The sequence below is a fragment of the Crocuta crocuta genome, unplaced genomic scaffold, assembly GCF_008692635.1.
Source record: "Crocuta crocuta isolate KB4526 unplaced genomic scaffold, BGI_CrCroc_1.0 scaffold87, whole genome shotgun sequence".
Classification (NCBI taxonomy): Eukaryota; Metazoa; Chordata; class Mammalia; order Carnivora; family Hyaenidae; genus Crocuta; species Crocuta crocuta.
In genome coordinates this window covers 2,435,886-2,455,264 of record NW_027532166.1, presented here as the reverse complement: position 1 = coordinate 2,455,264, position 19,379 = coordinate 2,435,886, and the positions used below count along the sequence as shown (strand labels likewise).

Genomic DNA, 19,379 nt, shown 5'->3' with positions numbered 1-19,379 from the left:
ATATAATAAATATACATTTAATACATTATGAGTTATTTATATGTTCTAGGACACTAGAGATCATTCTGACAGTGGACTAGTCTTCAAAATCAATTGTATTCATAGCAAAGTACATAGCAGAATGTGAGTTCAACTCACAAGAAAAATACCACTACTCATTCTTGTTTGAATTTGATCTTTTTGAGATATATAGAAGGGAACCAGTATATGTTAGTACACAGCCAATGTACTGCTGGCTATGAATTAGAGATTATTTCCAAATGATCTTAATTTAATACTCTACATAATCTGCCAGCCATATATTTGCATGTGTGCTCGTGTGTGTTGATGAACACATTACCTTCAGTTTTATTTTAAAAGTAAAACAGTTCCTCCACTACCTGCATGCTTCTTTATAAGACAGCTCCAGAAGTGGCAGAACATGTCTTTTAGCAACTCAATCCCTAAATAGCGTCCCCGTGGCTTTCTCAGATTTATTTCACCACTGTCTTATGTCCTATTTCCTGAAGCAAATTTCCCTTATTTTTCCTGAGTGACTTTTCTTCCTGGTCATCTAATTCCCTAGATTCTTAAATAAAAGTATTTATCTTCATGAATTGCCTTCCCTTAATATACCAGGGTAATTTAATATTTCAACTTCTGTTGGTGAATTTATCATCACTTCCTTGTGCTCATTAGGGTTTCCCAACCTTGACACTATTGACATTGGAGGTCAAATAATTCTTTGTTGTGGGGCGGCTGCCCTGTGTATTGTAGGATGTTTAGCAGCATCCCTGGCCTCTACCCACTAGATGCCCGTAGTGCACACGCACACACCCACGCACACACTCCCACTGTGATAACCGAAACTGTTTCCAGTCATTGTCAAATGTCCCCTGGGAGGCAGAATCATCCCCTGTTAATAGCCACTGCTCTAAATAATTTATTAGTTCCGGTTTATATTAACACTAAGAGGTAATATGTAGGCAGCTTTACAATTTGCCATCTACTACCCCAATCGTGTTTATAAGTTAACTCGCTCAGTCTTCACAGTACCCCATTTTAAAGATGAGGAAATACTCAGAGAAGATAAGTGGCTTGTCTCAAGCCATACTGTTACTAAGTGGTAGAACCTTTTATTGAACCTGGGTCCACTGACATCAGACCCTTAGCTCTAAACTACTGCACTGTGTTTTTTTTGTTTTTTTTGTTTTTTTAATTTTTTTTTTTTTTTTTATGTTTTATTTATTTCTAGGAGAGAGAGAGAGACAGCGTGAGCAGGGGAGGGTCAGAGAGAGAGGGAGTCACAGACTGAAACAGGCTCCAGGCTCTGAGCTGGCAGTCAGCACAGAGCCCGACGCGGGGCCCGAACCCACGAACCGCGAGATCATGACCTGAGCGAAAGTCGGACGCTTAACCGACTAAGCCACCCAGGCGCCCCACTGTTTTGCCTTTCTAGAAATGCATAAATTGAAAGGGGTAGACCAGGTACAGTCTGTCTCCATCTTCCCTATTTTGTGACCCAGAGCCATCCAGGAGCCATCACACATTTAAGGGCATATTATTTGCACAGCAAGAGCTCTTGCATCTTCCTAGGAATAACATTCAGTGACAAGTGGTATGGCTCAGACATGGACCAATCTCATGCACATGGATCATAAACAACCCATATGAGTATGATCAGCTATCTAATATCTACAGGCTCTATATTTTCCTCAACTGAAGTTTTGTTTTCCCCAAGCAGGCACTGCTTGGTCAAAAGCATGCATTTATAGAGCACATGCAAGGTGCAGAGCACTAAAAAATAGGCATATGTATTTTAAAAGAGAGATGAGATCCTTTGTTTAAGAAGTTTGAAATATCATGGATGAGGCAAAACACCCAGTTACAAAATGACATAACAGCACATCACACAGCAATAACTAATTTCAACTGAAGGTGAGAAAAATCTCAAGTTGACAACATCAAAAGTTAGAATGACGGAATATTTTTCTTAAAAACTTTTTTTTTAATTTTTATTTTTTAATAGTTTATTGTCAAGTTGGTTTACATATAACACCCAGTGCTCATCCCAACAAGTGCCCTCCTCCATGCCCATTACCCCCCTTCTCCTCTCCCCCACCCACCCCTCAACCCTCAGTTTGTTCTCAGCATTCAAGAGTCTCTCATGGTTTAAAGCAAGCAATAAATCAGGTTAATAAAACGTAGTAGTTGAAGAGTACTTAAGAAATCTATTTAACGGATATTAAAATGACATGAAATTCACCTATCAATTTGTTTATAATGAATACAACTTTTGACTACACATGAAAGCAAATGTTTGTGCTCTTTAATAGGATAAACATTTCCCTTCTGCTCCAGTGTCATCTATTAATTCACTTAGCAAATTCTTTGCAAAGACAATCTTTTGCTCAGCCCATACAAACTGGTACAAATTTTAATTGAGTGGGTTATGGATTAATTAAACTTTTACATGAGAAATAACTGACCTCACAACTATTAAAGCTGATCAGGAATAGAGTTGGGGGGGGAGGGTCTCTGCAAAATCATCTGGGCCTCATTTCCAGTGATTCTGATTTAATTGATCTGGGTGGGACTTGCATGTCTGCATTTTTAAGCTCGTTGGCTGGTTCTAATAAGCCCCAGGGCTGAGAACAACTAACTAGGTTAAAGGAATGTCAGTGCAAAGAAGGAATCAGAAAACATTAGGCACAATGCATGCAGACTGTAGGCTCTTGCTCCCCGTGTCTATCAACCCTTATACCAGGTACTACTCTGTGATCTTGAGCTGGTTACTTTGTCTCTCTGATCTTTGGCTTCTTCTTCTGTAAAATAAAGGTGTTCAGTGGAGTAAATGAGAAAACTCATGTAAAGAGCTTAATATGCTGCCTGAAAGCGCCATATTTTAGAAATCATTGCAGGCTTTCCAGAAGAGTTGACTTTTGAGTTGAGTCTTGGTCTTAATGATAAAAATAAACTTACGTGCCTATAAGAATGCATATAATGCAAATTAATTGTTCCTGCCAATTAATTTCTTTAAAAAGAGATTCGCAGAATTCAATGCTATGCTGTGTGGACACTCTGTTTATAATTAGCATGCAAGTTAAAGATCAAACTTCGTATTTGCCCTTCAGGCAACCAGAATCCAACTGATATGTTGCTCTTTGCCACTTGAATCTTTGAGTTCCCTGATCTACTTATGACATCCCTCCTATCTATTACAACAATTACAGAAATATTTATACCATCTCTGACTGCTAAGACAAAGATATGTTCTCATCTACATGGCTCCCTTGCAATAACTAATCTTACAAACACAATAAAATAAGTTCCAGGCAGGGCTGAATTTTTTTACAGCATTAGTTATAAACCCTAAAATAACTTATAATGGAAATTATGAGATGTCCTTCACTAAGGAGGATATGGGTCCTAGGCCCAACGACAGAACATGTGTTCACAGGCGCACACAACCATGCGTATGCAATACACATACACAGAAAAGGGTTCTGTTCACTTAACTCAAATTTATTCAGAACAGTTTTATGTTATTTATTTTCATGAGTTTTAGACAAGATCTTTTTTAGCACATTACAGAGGCCTGGAGGGGCTTTCTGCATAAAAGACAAAGCCAAGCACTGTTAATGCAAAGTATAGTAACTCAGTGTTTTGAGAAACATGGCCAAACATATTTGAATATGAAGCCATCAGGCCAAGAAATCTTGATGTCTAGAGCTGAGAACAAAATTGGCAGTTGAATTCTCATTATCGGGAGATTTCTTGCTACCTTGTGGCCACATGGCCCAGCCTGTCTCAACCTTACGAAGATCCATATGCACACTCCACAAAATATTTGGACAAGATTATTTCATATCTTTCATGTGGTGGTAAAACATAAGACGTGAAAAAATGCCATGGAAAGAGCATCTATTGCCCATTTTCTCTGAAAATACCACAGAAAGAGCATCTATCCCCTTCAGGTTGCTATGAAGATTAAATAAGCTAATACATGTAAAATGCTTGGCACAGTGCATGGAGCAATAAGCACTCAATACATACCAACTAGATTATCATTATCTGTTTTATCTGACATTTCATTATAAAACAAAAATCTGCATCAAATTTCTCAAACAAATGCTCTAACAAAATAAGAGAGCAACACACAAACTATGCTAAAAATCCAAGGCCCAAAGATAACAAAAACTGGGGCCTGCGCCATGCTGAACATTGTGGAGGAAAAAGCTAAGAGAAAACACGAAACATGAAGCAATAGATGGTAGCAAATTTAATAGTAATGCTAAGAAAATCACAATTCAGACAACTTACCTTTAGGAACGTAAGAATTTTAATGTCTTCACGGTGCTATTTGGGGTTCAGAAAGAATCTTTCACTGGAGTAAGACCTAAGAGGCCTTACAAAGATTCTGCCTTAAAAAAGTTGCGTTGAAAGAGAGAGATGAGACTCCAGTCACAGAGTTTGGCTTGCTACCTCCACCCCCAATATACACACATATTTCAGGTAATTCAGGAAGCTGTTCAGGATGCCTCCTCATTATACTTTTAAAAGCTCCCTTTCCATCATTAAAAAGGCACACATTTCTAATAGGTAAACATCCTTCAGTTGAACAAACTCAAAGCATGACTATTCCTAAGTAAAGTTGCCTTCATTTTCCAAAACTCCTGGGCACACTTAAACCAATGTGTGAAATTCCATGAANAAGCTTACAACAGTGAGACCCAGTGAAAGACAGACTAACTGACTAACCCACAGACCAGCAGAATCTTAATTCCTAAGAGCAAATTATTTTTAATAAAGAACCAATCAAAAATTTACTAGAACATGAAGGAGACTTTAAGAGACCACTTACCACAGCCTGCCTAGAGAGTCAGACCTTCTGACGATGGACTGCCATCTAAACACAATAATATTTCAGTGATCTCTAACAAAACATACACATGTGTTACAGCTGAAGACACTTTTTACCTATCATAGAAACCAAAGAAAGTTCCCAACTGCCACCAGATTCTCTGACAGCCTCACAGTTCAACATTTCAAGGTGATCAATAAAACAACTCAAATGTTCAACTAAACTTTGGCTAAAGTCTGACTTAAAATGTGAAAAAATAAGACATATCAGTATTGCTCCAAATCATATATTTTTTTTACAAAGTTATTTGGTCTAGTGAGAAAAAAAATCATATTTCAGTCTTGGTTGTTACTTATCCCTACAGTTGACACACTGTTTTATTTTAAATAACTTGTAAAATGTTACCAGAATGGCCTTAAAATCAATTTCATATTTGATCTGCACTCTCTTGGTGCATAGGGAAAGCGATGTCCAAAAAGGTCTAAAGAGAAACTAGTCAAAAATAAAAAGTAAATCGCATTCAAGGGTGCCATCTAGTGGGAAAATCAGGTGGCTGTCATGTTGCTAAGCAACCTCTGGATGGCATGTTTAAAACCCCAGAATCTTGGAGCTTGGAAAAAACTTAGTTCAGTGTTTCCCAAAATACACTCCTTGCTAACAGGATTCTGTCATCAAATACATTTAAGTCATGCTGGGTGAAACACTGGACAATATGTCTTTACTACAGAATATCTCACAGCCTAGAATATGCTCACTCACATACACTGGGAATCTCCGAAGAGGGAGATGGCATTTCTCACATGTATTTGATCAGGGAAACTCTTTACTTGTGGATGCCTCTGAACTCCTCGCAGAACACTGGAATTTCTCCAAAAAATGTTTATGAAATGCTGATCTAATCCAACTCCTGCCTCCACAGTTTACACATTGAGGTTTCCAACTATTTAAGTTACTTGTCCTCGTTCCCAGTACTGCCTATAGCCTGTCAAGCCTACAGGTCTGTCTTTATAACCTGAGGGGTAAGCAAAAGTGAGCTGAAGGAGGTGGGCTACAGGACACTTCCCTCTGCCCCTCTCCTCTAGCATCAAAACCCTACTGTGGAAGGTCTGGAGGCTTTATTTTAAGTGCCTATTAGTCTAGAAGAATGCCCTATTGCACTTAGACAATATTAAATATTGACTTAAAAACCTAAAATAAGGTTCTCCTTTCATGTTCTGATAGTTATTATTTTTTAAATCAGACTATGGATTGATCTTAATGTTATATATCAACATGGGCGATAGTCATCTCTATAAATTTTATTATTTTTAAAGATATATTTTTGCAGAAACAATTTAAGAGTGTGTAAAAGTTATGTCTGATGTCTCCCACATATGTCCCATTTGAAAGTAAGTGTGAAGGACAACCATAATACCTAGTAGCGATTGTGGGGATTTAAAGAATTATAGGCTAAAAAAATAAGCTCAAAGAAAAGCAGGCCTTACATACCTCCTATCCCCCAAATATGGCAAAAATTATATAGGATAATAACAATGGAATTACAAAAGCATCTTCCAAGGCTTTTTGCTACAAATTATCCTGAAATAACTAAAATATACTTTCATTTGTAAATAAATTTAAAATTTCAACAATGGGGTCCTGGTGGTTGAGTCTGTTAAGCGTCTGAATTCGGCTCAGGTCATGATCTTGCGGTCCTTGGGTTCGAGCCCTGTGTCAGGCTCTGTGCTGACAACACAGAGCCTGGAGCCTGCTTCTGATTCTGTATCTCCTTCTCTCTCTCTCTCTGCCCTCCCCTGCTCATGCTCTGTCTCCGTCTCCCTCAAAAACAAAAATTAACTTTTTTTATTTCAACAACAAAAAATAATTCTGAATGCTGTGTTTATGGGCATCCCAAGGAATCTGTGAAGTGTCAGCCTCATGGTTCCTTTTTGAGTAATCTGTTCACCAATTTCACTGTTTGTCACTGCTGTACGTTACAAGCTGATTATTCTAAGAAGGCACCATGTGTTCACAAGATCTAACTCCGCAGCCTATTCCCTTCCCTCAAGACTCAAATAATGGGATAATAATAACTTGAATGAAGATTAATTGTAAGTGATAACGTACTTTGGTAATTTTTAAATCATTTTGGTGGTTATATAACAGCATTGCTAGTTTTATATTTGGAAATTATTAAGTTTTATCTTATTTAAAAGTTTTCTCTTATTTTAAAGTAAACTTAAATCTCTTATTTTAAAAAAGGGGAAACTGCTCTCAATATCTTTGGGCATAAATCCTTTTCTCTGTACTAAAAATTGTCTCTAAAGGATAGATACTAGAAGTAAAATTACAGAATCAAAGGGTAAGACTCATTTATATTGACAAGCTTTTTCCCCAATATGGTTGTCCTAATAATTACACCAAATATGAGACTCTTATCCCTCAATTATAAATGGAAGGCTTTAGAGATAAGTGTAGGTGTGCAGGCTACTCAGTTTAGTCCAGGTCGAACATGCACAACATCTGGAAGGCTCAGGAAATGTTCATTTGTTTGCGCGCGCGCGCGCACACACACACACACACACACACACACACACACACACACTTTAATGTAAAGAACCTTCTCCCATACATGAAACACAAATTCTAAAGAGTCCCAAAAGCTCCAAAACCATAAGTTTTCAAAAAGACTTGTACTTCCAGAAAGTGAAAAAAAAAGCTCTCAACTAGGACCCCAATCTCAAGGTGCTAACCAGAGATTTAACACCTATACACAGAATTGGTATTTTAAATCAGATTAACAGAAACCCACATACAAAGTAGAAATAAACAAAAGTACTGTCAGATTAGACAGGTTGGGAGAGGCCTGGTGCCCAAACTTGAAATTGGCATTACTTTGCACCAGAGAACTAGCTATAATTTCTTTACATCTGCCTGGAAGACTGTCCACGTTTCTTCTGCTCATGGATTATAGCAACACAATGAGATGTTATAAAGCCACTTTAAGAAGCATGAAATGATATGAAATACTTTCTTGGCCCTTCACATACTCCCCTCATACTATACTCAGCCCAAGAGTTAACTTTCCCCAGGAGTCTCTAAACCACAAAACATTTTTTTTTCACTTCTAAAACTCTTGCTTTCCATGTATTTTCTGACAGGGCTCATGAGTATTTCCAAAAGCTTAGCTATAAGTTAGAATGCACAGCACATTAGGGACAGCTAATTCACTGAGAGGAGGATCCAGCTCTGATTAATTTTTCTTTCCTTACCTTGCTCACAACAGGATTCTCAACCTACCAACTAGCCAACTGACGCTGCCACACAATTGAGCCATCATTCATTCATTCAAATATTTATTGTGTTCTTATTATGTATCAAGTCCCATGCCAGGTTCTGAGAATTCAAAATGAATGTTGAATCAATAATTCTAGCCTCATTCATTTCCCAGTTGTGTGACCTTGGCCAAGTAAGCTAACTTCTCTGAGCCTCGGTTTCCTTAACTATAAAATATGGATAATAATGGTACCGTGCAGAGTCATGGTATTGTGCTGTGGGGAAAAGAGATGGATCTGTAAACCCTGGAGTAAGGTTCTGCCTACCCAAGGCCACTGCTTGTACAGAGACCCTGGGTGAAGCCATCATCACCATGTCTGACCAGGAAGAAAAACCTTCAACTGAGGACTTGTGGGATAAGAAGGAAGGAGAAAACATTAAACTGAAAGTCACTGGACAGAATAGCAGTGAGATTCACTTCAAAGAGAAAATAACATACCTCAAGAAACTCAAAGAATCGTACTGTCAAAGACAGAGTTCCAATGAATTCACTCAGGTTTCTCCCTGAAGGTCAGAGAAGTGCTGATAATTACACTCCAAAAGAAATGGGAATGGAGGAAGATGTGACTGAAGTTTATCAGGAACAAACAGAGGGTCATTCAATGATTTATATGCTTTTCCATCTTTTTATTTACCTCAATCCTTTTTTATTTTTAAAAATAGTTCTTTTGTAATGTGGTGTTCAAAATGGAATTGAAAACTGGCACCGCATCACTTTAAAACATCTGCTAATTTGAATTCTAGTGCCCATTATTCATTATCACTTGTTTTCATTATAATGATTTTTGGTGATCAAACCTCAGCCCCCTTCATGTAGCCCTCTCCTTTTTAAAAATTGCATGCATGCACAGAAAGGCCACTTTTCTCAGACTGTGCATTTTCAGGCTTGTGATAAATAAGACTGACCAATTCAAGTGTTCATAATGACTTTCCAGTTGGCCCTGAAGTTCTAACTTGTGAATGCTTCACTCCTGGACTATGATTTTCAGTGGGAGACGGAAGTTTTTCAGAGAACTGAGCTGTGGAAAAAATGACCTTTCCTTAACTTGAAGCTACTTTTAAAATTTGAGGGTCTGGACCAAAAGAAGAGAAATAGGCTAGAGTCAATATAACAGAGATGGCAAGAGTAATGACTAATTCAAAGATGGTTTCACTGAAGAGAAAGCATTTTAAGATACAAGAAAAGTCTTATTAGAAGATTTCAGAGGTGCACCTGGATGGCTCAATTGGTTAAGCATCTGACTTTGGCTCAGGTCATGATCTCACAGTTCATGAGTTTGGGTTCTCTGCTGACAGCTCAGAGCCTAGAGCCTGTTTCAGATTCTGTGTCTCCCTCTCTCTCTGCCCCTCCTCTGATCTGCTCAAAAATAAATGAAACATTTAAAAAAAAAATTCTTTTTAAAGAAGAACTCAGAAATGTTCTAATTTTCATTAGCAGTTAATAAAGTTATTCCTGCAGAAGCATATTCAACAGAACACTGCTCTTTTTTATTTTATTTGTACATTTTAGCCTGGGATATGAGTTTTAAATGGACATTGTACCAGCTTCATTAAAGTAAATAAAATATTTGTAAAAAAATAATAATAATGGTACCTTCCCTCATAATATTAAACAATCATACATGCCCTTCAAATTAAGTGAAATAATATACATGAATGTGGTTTACAAACCTTATTAAATATTCAAACTGTAGCTTAGTCACTAATGTGAAAAAAACTAGAAGCATAATTAATTTAGCTGATTCTGGTTAAAAATTATCAGCAATTAAGAGAAATGTGCAAAATGTAACTTTATACTTGATGCACAAAAAAAGTGTTATACCTCTACATCTTAATTTCATTGTAGCCTCCAAACAGTAAAGAACAAAGGCACAACAATACAACCTTGGCAATTATAAGTAACTCAGTCACCACTACTTAAACATCAGTCTTCTGATTCTCTTCTTTCCCCATCTTCTCATCTACCCCTGACTTTCCAAATGGTAAAGCATCCTCTGGGGCATATTTGCTATCATCTACAGGTAGTGTAGAGTGTGAGTAGCTGGTGCCACCTGGAGTGTTGACCTCTGGTGTCAACTACTGCTGACTGCAGCACCCACCATGGACCTCAACAAGATCAACACATTCTGAGTCCTTCTCAGCCCTGCCCCAGGACTCCCCAGTCTTCCAACCCTCTCAGCATCTGCCACAGCTTCCCGTGAGAGCTCAGGCCCTCTCTGCTGCTTTTCCCAAACCACAATGGAGTTTCGGTCCTATATGGCTATCTTTAGCCACTGCCACTTCTCAATTCACAAGGCCAGTTGAATGTGCATTACCTAGTCTCCCCAGGCTGCTCTGGAAAACAAGACGTTCTCCCACTGCTTTAGATTCCTCTTGAATTATCTTCAGAGATTTCTGGATCTAAGGAGACCATATCTAATTCTCCCTTCACTCACATGAAATGGGACTGGGTGCAGGGGAGCTCTTCCCAGACACCCACTCACTTTTCAACACCAATCACACCCCCTTGGAAAAACAATGGACAAATATGCTTAAGTACTTAATAGCTGTATGACCTTGAGAAGTGCTTAATTAACAGTTTACCCTATCTGTAAAATATGGATAATAATATCCATGTCACAGGGACACTGTGAGAATTAAATGAGATAATACATGTAAAGCCTCTGGGATGAAGCAAGTGCTACCCAATCCCCATCACCCTTTCTAGATTTTCCCTTCTAGATGACCTCTGGTCACTGCATCCATATGTATAAATTGTGTTTGTTCCAACAATAAACTCCATCCTCCTTGATCTAACACCCTGAAAATTTATTTGCAAACATATGCCCCAAGTTTCTGCCCATATAAATTGGCAAGACTTTGCAATTGTTTTGGCATATCATATACCTTAATGCATCATAGTTTAAAATCTTCATCAGGCCTGGCAAGCTTGATAACCATCTGCAGTTTATGTGGCTTAACCTAAACTAAACCAAATGGCCTTATCCTTATTGCCCAATCCCAAGGCTCCATTTCTCACCCTGAGTAACTCTTGAAATTTACATTTAGATTTTCACCTAAGTTACAAAAATAGAAACACTTGAGGAAATTAGCTAAGTTAAAGGCCATTTTCCACGGCATCAGGTTCAAGGCCAGATTAATGTGTTGATGCCTTAAGAATTAGAACCTAAGTCAAGGATTTGGCACATTTTACTTTTCAGTCATTGCCTTGTGAGTATGAACTTCACCTCTTCATCAACTCTAGTCATACAGCAGTCTTTTAAACTCCAACTGCAGCACAGAAAGAAGTTTAGCATCTCTGCCTATAAAAAGGGAAATCAGCCTGCCAGAGACTGAAAAGCAATTTTCAAACAAGTCAGTAATTACAGAGGTCCACCTCAGCATCCAAATCCCTAGCAAGGAATTTTTTTTTTTTTTTTTTTTTTTTTTTTTGCATTGGAGACATCATGTCAAGGCAAGACAATCACTTTGCTCACAGTAAGATAATTAGATATTCTCAGAGAGATCTTCCCTCTGTCCTGAATGCCTTCCTATATTTTGGGATTAGTGGCTTTGACAGCATTTTTGAAGTGGGACAATCCTTTCTTTCTTCAGATCACATCTTACACAGAAGACCAACAGAGTCAAACTACTCTGGGTAAAACAGGACTAGGGGCCCAGATGCCTTACACTGCTAGGTCTCACCCTTGGCTGATTCGGCCTGCCCCACAGAACTCTAGGACTCTTTAGTACCACTTTAAAAGTCACTGCCTTGGGGCGCCTGGGTGGCTTAGTCGGTTAGGCGTCCGACTTTCGCTTAGGTCATGATCTCGCGGTTCGTAGGTTTGAGCCCCGCATCGGGCTCTGTGCTGACTGCCAGCTCAGAGCCTGAAGCCTGGTTCAGTCTGTGACTCCCTCTCTCTCTGACCCTCCCCTGCTCACGCTGTCTCTCTNTGCCTCAGATGATCTAAACCAGGGGTCAGCAAACTTTTTCTATAAAGGGCCAGATAACATATATTTTCTGCTTTGCAGGCCATAAACGGTCTCTTGTTGCAACTATTCAACTCTGCTACTGTAGCATAAAAGCAGCCAGAGACAATATGTAAACAAATCAGCATGCCAGTCCTCTGATAAAACTTTATCTTAAAAAACAAGTGACAAGCTAGATTTGGCCCATGGGCTGTAGTTTACCAACCCCAAACTAAACTAGAGATATAACTTTTTACTGCCTCTTGGTTCAACATGATATTCAAGATAAAGAAGTGGAATATATCATGGAAATCACCAGAAGCTCCACTCTGTACAACCTGAACTTTGATTTATTTTCATTTTACCTAGAATATTTACAATAAATTAAAAAAAAAAATTTTAAAGGGGTGCCTGGGTGGCTCAGTTGGTTAAGTGTCCGACTTTGGCTCAGGTCATGATCTCATGGTCCGTGGGTTCGAGCCCCACATCAGGCTCTGTGCTGACAGCCAGCTCAGAGCCTGGAACCTGTTTCAGATTCTGTATCTCCCTCTCTCTCTGACCCTCCCCCTGCTCACGCTCGCTCTCTCTCTCTCTCTCTCTCTCTGAAATAAATTTAAAAAAAAATTTTTAGAATATTTACCAAAGTTGTTAAAACACAAAAATTCTGTCTCATTTATTTACCAGGTAGCTGTATAGGACCTAAAACCTATATTTTACTCTATAAAACATGATCATCTCAAATTTGATCTTTCATACAGTAAATTTTAATTATTGGAAGATGTTTGCTGCAATTCCTCCTCCCCCAAAAATATGTATCATTAAGGTATCCTATAAAATTAGGTTTTACCCTTCCTCTCATACATACAAATAGTGATATTATGAAAAGTAAGGCAAAATCAAGAGTTTTTTTTTAAGTTTATTTATTCTGAGAAGAAACAGAGTGGGGAGGAGCAAAGAGAGAGGGAGAGAGAGAATCCCAAGCAGGTTCCACACTGTCACTGCAAAGCCTGACATGGGGCTCCATCTCACAAAGCCGTAAGATCATGACCTGAGTCAAAATCAGGTCAAAATCAACCAACTGAGCCACACAGCCACCACAAAAGAGGTGCTTTATATAAGTATACCAGAGTGGCTGAGGATATAACAAGTATAGGGGGGAAAATAGATTTTGGAGTAATTTTTGATATATCTCAGATACTGCTTAGGAAATTAATATTTATGTATTTATATTGTATATTTATTATATATGATACCACAGTGAGCACCATTCTGACAACAACCAAGCAGAATTCCCGCTCTAAGCATCATGGCAAGGGAAGCCCTGAAGCTATATTTGTTCCACGAGGTCATTCCTAGCAAATCAGCCCTAACCAGAGCAAGGCTGAAAACTGACCCATCTGCGCCCTCTCCCAGGTTCCAGCTGGATCTATAAAGGGTAAATTCAAGAGCTTAGGGTTCGCTGATGTGACCACATGGAGCAAGATGCAGCACAGGTAAAGCCTGTGGTCATCAGAACTGGAACATCCTGGCAACCCTCAGGTTCCCCTCCCTAGCCCTTCCTCAGGACCAGTAGCATCCAGCACTTGATTTCAACAAGCTGCCCTTTCAGTAATGCCTCCTTTTCTAATCATGCTAGCTAGGGGATTTTTTTGTAACTACAGTGTTAATTTCCAAATATGCTGCCTGCTCCAATTCTCATTCCACCTTCCTAGCCACATCTCTCAGTCTGCTCCAAAGAGAAAGCAAATTTTCTCCATCAGTCTGTCTGGTCTGCAACTGAGGAAAGCAAGCTCTATGAGAATGTTGTGGGAGACCTTCAGGAAACCACTCCTCTCCTGTAAGTCTTGGGACTCTCTGCCACTGCCAAACACTTTCTTATGGGAAGCAGATGAGAATAACAGACTTCCCATTAAATTTTAGTGAAAAGCTTACCAAATAAGGTCAAAGAAGAGTGAATGAGGTGTCACCAAGTGCCCTTAATTTCTGCACAAGTAAAACAAAAAACAGGAGAACATTGCCCCATGTCCCACTCCCAGAATGGCAACTCAAAGTGGCCCCCAGAGGTGTGGTTGCAAGCTCAAATAACCCCCCCTTCCACTTATCCTATAGCTACATGAGCCAGGCCAGTTCCAGGACCAAGCACTGCTCACATAGTTGAAGTATCCTTCCTCCAGGCAAACCGAAGATGGCAGCCCCAGAATTTGGCTCAGGCAATCAGACTCCAGAGCCTGCATTATAAATCACTATGCTCTACCTCTACCCCTTCTGACCTCTCCACCTACCCTCTCTGACCTCTTTACCTCCCTCCATCCCTGTCCAGTCCATCCCATACCCTACTTCAGATCAATCTTCCTTAGGCACTTTATTACTACCACTTCCTATTACTAATAGTAGCATCCTATTCACAGGCCAGAATGCCAATTTGATTATGGCCCACCCTTTGATAAGATCTTTTGTGGTTCCCTACCATTCCAGAATAAAGTCTTCAATGTTCACCATAGTTTACCATATTTCACAAAACCCCTCTCTGATGGTCCTCTTCAGCCTCACGAAAACCTCTCTCCCTCTTGTCCACTCTATGATAGGTATTCTAGACCAGTGTGGGGAGGCTAATTCAGTCCCTTGATTTCAACAGCCACATTTCAAGTGCTCAAAGTAACATCTGAGTATGGCTACCATACTGGACATTAAAGCTCTAGATTTTCCTTGGTTCCTACGCTATGGACTCAGCTCCCTGTTGCCTCCAGACTTGACTACACTATGCCATTTGCCTCTAATTCATTCCCACCCTTCTCGAATTTCTTTTGATCCTTCTAGTCTCAGCTTATACACCACTAATTCTAGGAGGCCTTCTTTGCCTCCTCTAAGTTAAGAAAGTCTATTAAACACTCCCTGGCATATTTACTAAGTGAAATTATTTAACTATGTGCAATCTGTTGTTTCCCATAAGGATCAACAATGTCTGTATTATGAACAGCTGTATCTACAGTGCCTAGTCAGTAAAGACTCTTCCACCTACTAACTTCATTCTAGAGTATAACACTTTTCAAAAAGGGGAAGCCTCACCTACCTTTCATCCCAAACTGCCTCTGATCCTCCCTGCCTTTGCTATGTCCTAGCCAAATTACACAAACCCTCTGTCCTCTGAACTTGTCCTGTGTGTTCCTACCCTTGAGTTTTTGCTTGACTTGCTATCCCCATCCCATTTCATCTCCTGACATCTGTCCCCTTTTAAATGCCACTTCCCATAGGGGTTCCCAACACTTAATGGAAATTGATTATTCTTTGCAGGGTTTTGGAGACCATGTTTGGTATTACAACTCTTCAAGCCCCTGCAGTATGACTAGAAAAGCTTTGGCCACATCATCCCACCACCCAGCACAGTGTCTGGCACACATCTTGCACTCAGTGAAAGAAAGGTGGTGGGCAGCCACTGAATCTCAGACAGAACTACCAACACGACAATCTGTTGAGCTGGGATGATTAATGAGGATGATGGCAGGATAGGAACTTCAAAAGAAAATTATCTAAATAATAATAGATTAAAAAGGCTGCTGGGAAATGTGAAAAAGCTCTCTAATTTACTTTTGGCAAAACGACTTTTCTAAAAATGATAGTATGAAGGTCAAACACTGACAGACATTGCATCATGCTAGCTGTCAATTTTACCGGAAAAGTTTCATGCTAAATCAAAATTGATACTTCAATTTCATTCTTTGTTGTAAAAATTTCTTATACATGGCACCTATATTTTTTCAAATGTGAGATTCAAAATTTTCATTTAATTAATTCCATTTGCAAGATGAAAGTTCAAACTAAACTTACTAAGTTTACTCATTATTTATACAAATTTTGGTCCTAATTTGATCCCAATATGAATATCCTCGTGTAAGACGGACCTCCTTCATAAAAGTAGAGTCTTAACTAATTCCCTTTAAGAAGTTAACATTCCAAAGACTTTCATGTCTTCTTTGGTCTTACATTTGTGCTACAGAAGTTATAACCCTAGATGTCTTCACAGCCATGAGCTTATTCCCCTGCTACCCACAAAGAGAATAGAGAAGGCATTTTCAAAACAAAACAAACAAACAAAAGTCACAGCAGCAAAAAGAAAATTACAATAACACTAGCCCATTTCCATTCAGTTTATGGTCTTTCAGGTAAAAGAGCCTTTAACTTTTTACTCTTAGGCTTTGTGTAAATTACAAGATAGTACAAGTTCAAAGTGATATTTATTTTTAGCCTATCAATCCAATCAGCTTTTGATTTTCTCACTGACTCAGAAATACAAGGGATTTCTACCATACATATTCATTCAAGTAAAAACTTGAGAAATTTTCAGTAGGCCAGAATAATATAGAATTGTTAGTTTGTAATGTGAAAACTAAAACAGCTTTCAATTTGTTATATTAAGCCTAACTAGTACAAACGACTTAACTTTCCTACTTAATCAAAGACAATTCTAATTTCAAGCAAACACGGAAAGACCAAAACAGACAGGCTGGCAACTTGGTAAAATGTACTCTCACAGTCTAATAAAACAGGCTAAGAAAAACATAGTGCTTTAAAACTTCTAATTTTCACCTGCCTTCTCCCAGACCCTCCCACACTATCCACAGCTGACTTTTTTGAGGTATTAAGGAATATGAATTTTAGTCTGCTATGAGGCTTCTCCAAATCTGGTTACTTAATGTGATACCATTCCTATTTTTTAATTTTTTTAATGTTTGTTTATTTTTGAGAGGGAGAGAGAGAGAGCACGAGCAAATGAGCTGGGGAGGAACAGAGAGAGAGGGAGACAACAGAATCTGAAGCAGGCTCCAGGTTCTGAGCTGTCAGCACGCCGTGGTATCATGATCTGAGCCAAAGTCAGACACCTAACCAACTGAGCCACCCAGATTCCCCTCATTCCTATTTTTTAGTTACACCCAGCTTGGTTGAGGATAAAGCTGTAAATAGGAGGTTAAGTTACTAAAGATTAAAAAAAAAAAATCAAGATCTGTCATTAGCAAGAAAACAAGGGAGATTTCATAAATACTAGTACTTCGGCTAACATTATAAACATGCAAGATCCAAACAGCATAAATAAAACTCTGTTACATGTCTGGAGGAAAGAAAGGGTATCAGAAAAAATTGAGAGTTCCCAGCACTATCTTGACTAAAAAGAACTGAAGTCAAGTTAACATTCTGAGGCAGGAGATCCTTCCTGGCTCTCATCCCAAATTCTCCACAAGATGTGTTTCACCAGTGTCAAAACCCACAAGGAGATACCTACACACACTTGCATCACAATTATCTATAAGTACTATCTTATTCAAGTTCAACACACTAAGACACACTCAACTTACTCATAGGTGAGTCCGTTTAAACCCTACATTGCACACTTCTAACAAGCTTGCCATTCTAATTCCCATTCTTCAGCAAACTAACAATAAAAAGATGAAATGTAAAACAAGTGCTAGAGACACCAATATTGTTGACAGGGATAGATGTCCTCCAGGAGCATAGGCGGAATCAGAAAAAACACCAAAAATATACATGGAAAGGAGATAATCTGAGACCACTTAGGAGAGAGGCAAATAATCCTATATTCCCAAGACCACCCCAAGGCACCAACCCCATCATGAGAAAGAATAATAATAGACACTGTTAATCTTGACCTTGAGCTATGAAGCAAAAGCTCCAATCTGCTGGGGACACTCTTTGTGTAAGAAAGCCAGGAAGTATTCCAATAGCTGTAATCTATAAAGACTTCCCTCAGAGTGGTTAATCATTTTTGAAAGTGTTGACACATAAAGGGCGAGGCTGTGGTCACTTGGGGAGCTGTCTTATATGGAAAGCTCCCTTCTCCCATACCATTAGTTAATGAAGCACTGCATACGTACACTCCATGTCAGAAAGCAATTCCAAGGACAGCATTCCAAAGTCAGCTATAACAACAAACAACAGATGTCCTAAAGAGACACAAATATTCCTCCCCACACCAAAAGTGTTTAAAAAGGAAGAAAAAAATAAAACAAAACAAAACAAACAAAAAAACCTGTGTGACCAGATAGGTAAACTACCAATGAGTTAAAAAACAAAATTTCAAGTTTCCAATGAATGAACAAGAGCACCAAAATAAAAACAAAAACAAAAAGACAAATCATTCTCATTTTTACAAAAAAAAGGCAGCAGATAAATTTTCTTCTGTACAACTGCCAGGCCCACAGGCAGCTCTTCAACACTGAGATGATGAAATCTGAAAGATTTCCTCATGGAAGCAGACCCTTCCAAGTAGCAAATTTCCATTTTTTTCTTTTTTAAGTGTATATATTTATTTTGAGAAACAGAGACAGAGTGAGTTGGGGGTGGGGAGGGTGAGAGGGTAGAGAGAGAGAGAGAGAGGGAGAGAGAGAATTCCAAGCAGGTTTTGTGCAGCTAGTTCAGAGACTGATGTGGGGTCCAAACTCATAAAACCATTAAGATCATGACCTGAGCCGAAACCAAGAGTTGAACGCTTAACCGACTGAGCTGCCAAGTGCCCCGCAAATTTCCATTTTTAAGTAACCATATTTATTGTTATTTTCTCCAGTTACAACAATGTGAATGGTTGTTAAATACTAAATTCTAGTTTCTAAACTCCTATAATGGAGATGAAACAGCCGCCAATCCAGGTAGGGTCTGGTAAGGGTATGAACTCTCCACCCCCAACCCCCAGCACCAAATTACTAAAGTCCATCAACTTAGGGCAAAACAGGACCAAGACATCTGGCTGAAAGGAGACCACTGTGGCCAGATCTGAAGGGCAGTAAGTGTGTTTCCCACCATCATGTCAGGCTATGTACTTATGTATTTATTTAGAACTTCTACTTCGCCTGCTTTTAGAAAGGCTCTGAGGATCCTGGCCAATGGGCTGCCTAAAACACCAGTCCTGCAATTTCTTCACACATTTTTTTACATCCTGAAAAAGTTTAATGGAAAAACCACACTCTCATCCAAACCATCCAGAATACACATAACGATAGCAAGGAGATAATAATCCAATGGTTCCCACCTGATCCTTACCTTGTCCCTGCCATGGTATACAGGAGTAGGGTGACCAACTCCTCCTGATTTGTCCAGCACTTTTCCAGTTTATAAACTGGAAGTCCCACATCCTGGAACCTCCTCACTCCTAGGCACCTGGAATAGACAGTCATCCCCCACAGAAACAGTGATATTCACACATCCCCATGGTGGTGTCCAAAGATGCAATTACATAAAACCCCTTGTCTTTTTTTTAGCTCAGGGA

General features: G+C 39.0%; 1 protein-coding gene and 1 pseudogene across 1 annotated transcript in view; one reads left to right on the top strand and one right to left on the bottom strand.

Annotated features, from left to right (window-relative positions):
- The window catches only part of ERC2 (ELKS/RAB6-interacting/CAST family member 2), an 885,144-nt gene that overhangs the window by 708,656 nt on the left and 157,109 nt on the right, over window positions 1-19,379 (bottom strand). The window lies entirely within an intron of this gene.
- LOC144241996 (small ubiquitin-related modifier 1 pseudogene) lies at window positions 8,472-8,832 on the top strand (annotated as a pseudogene).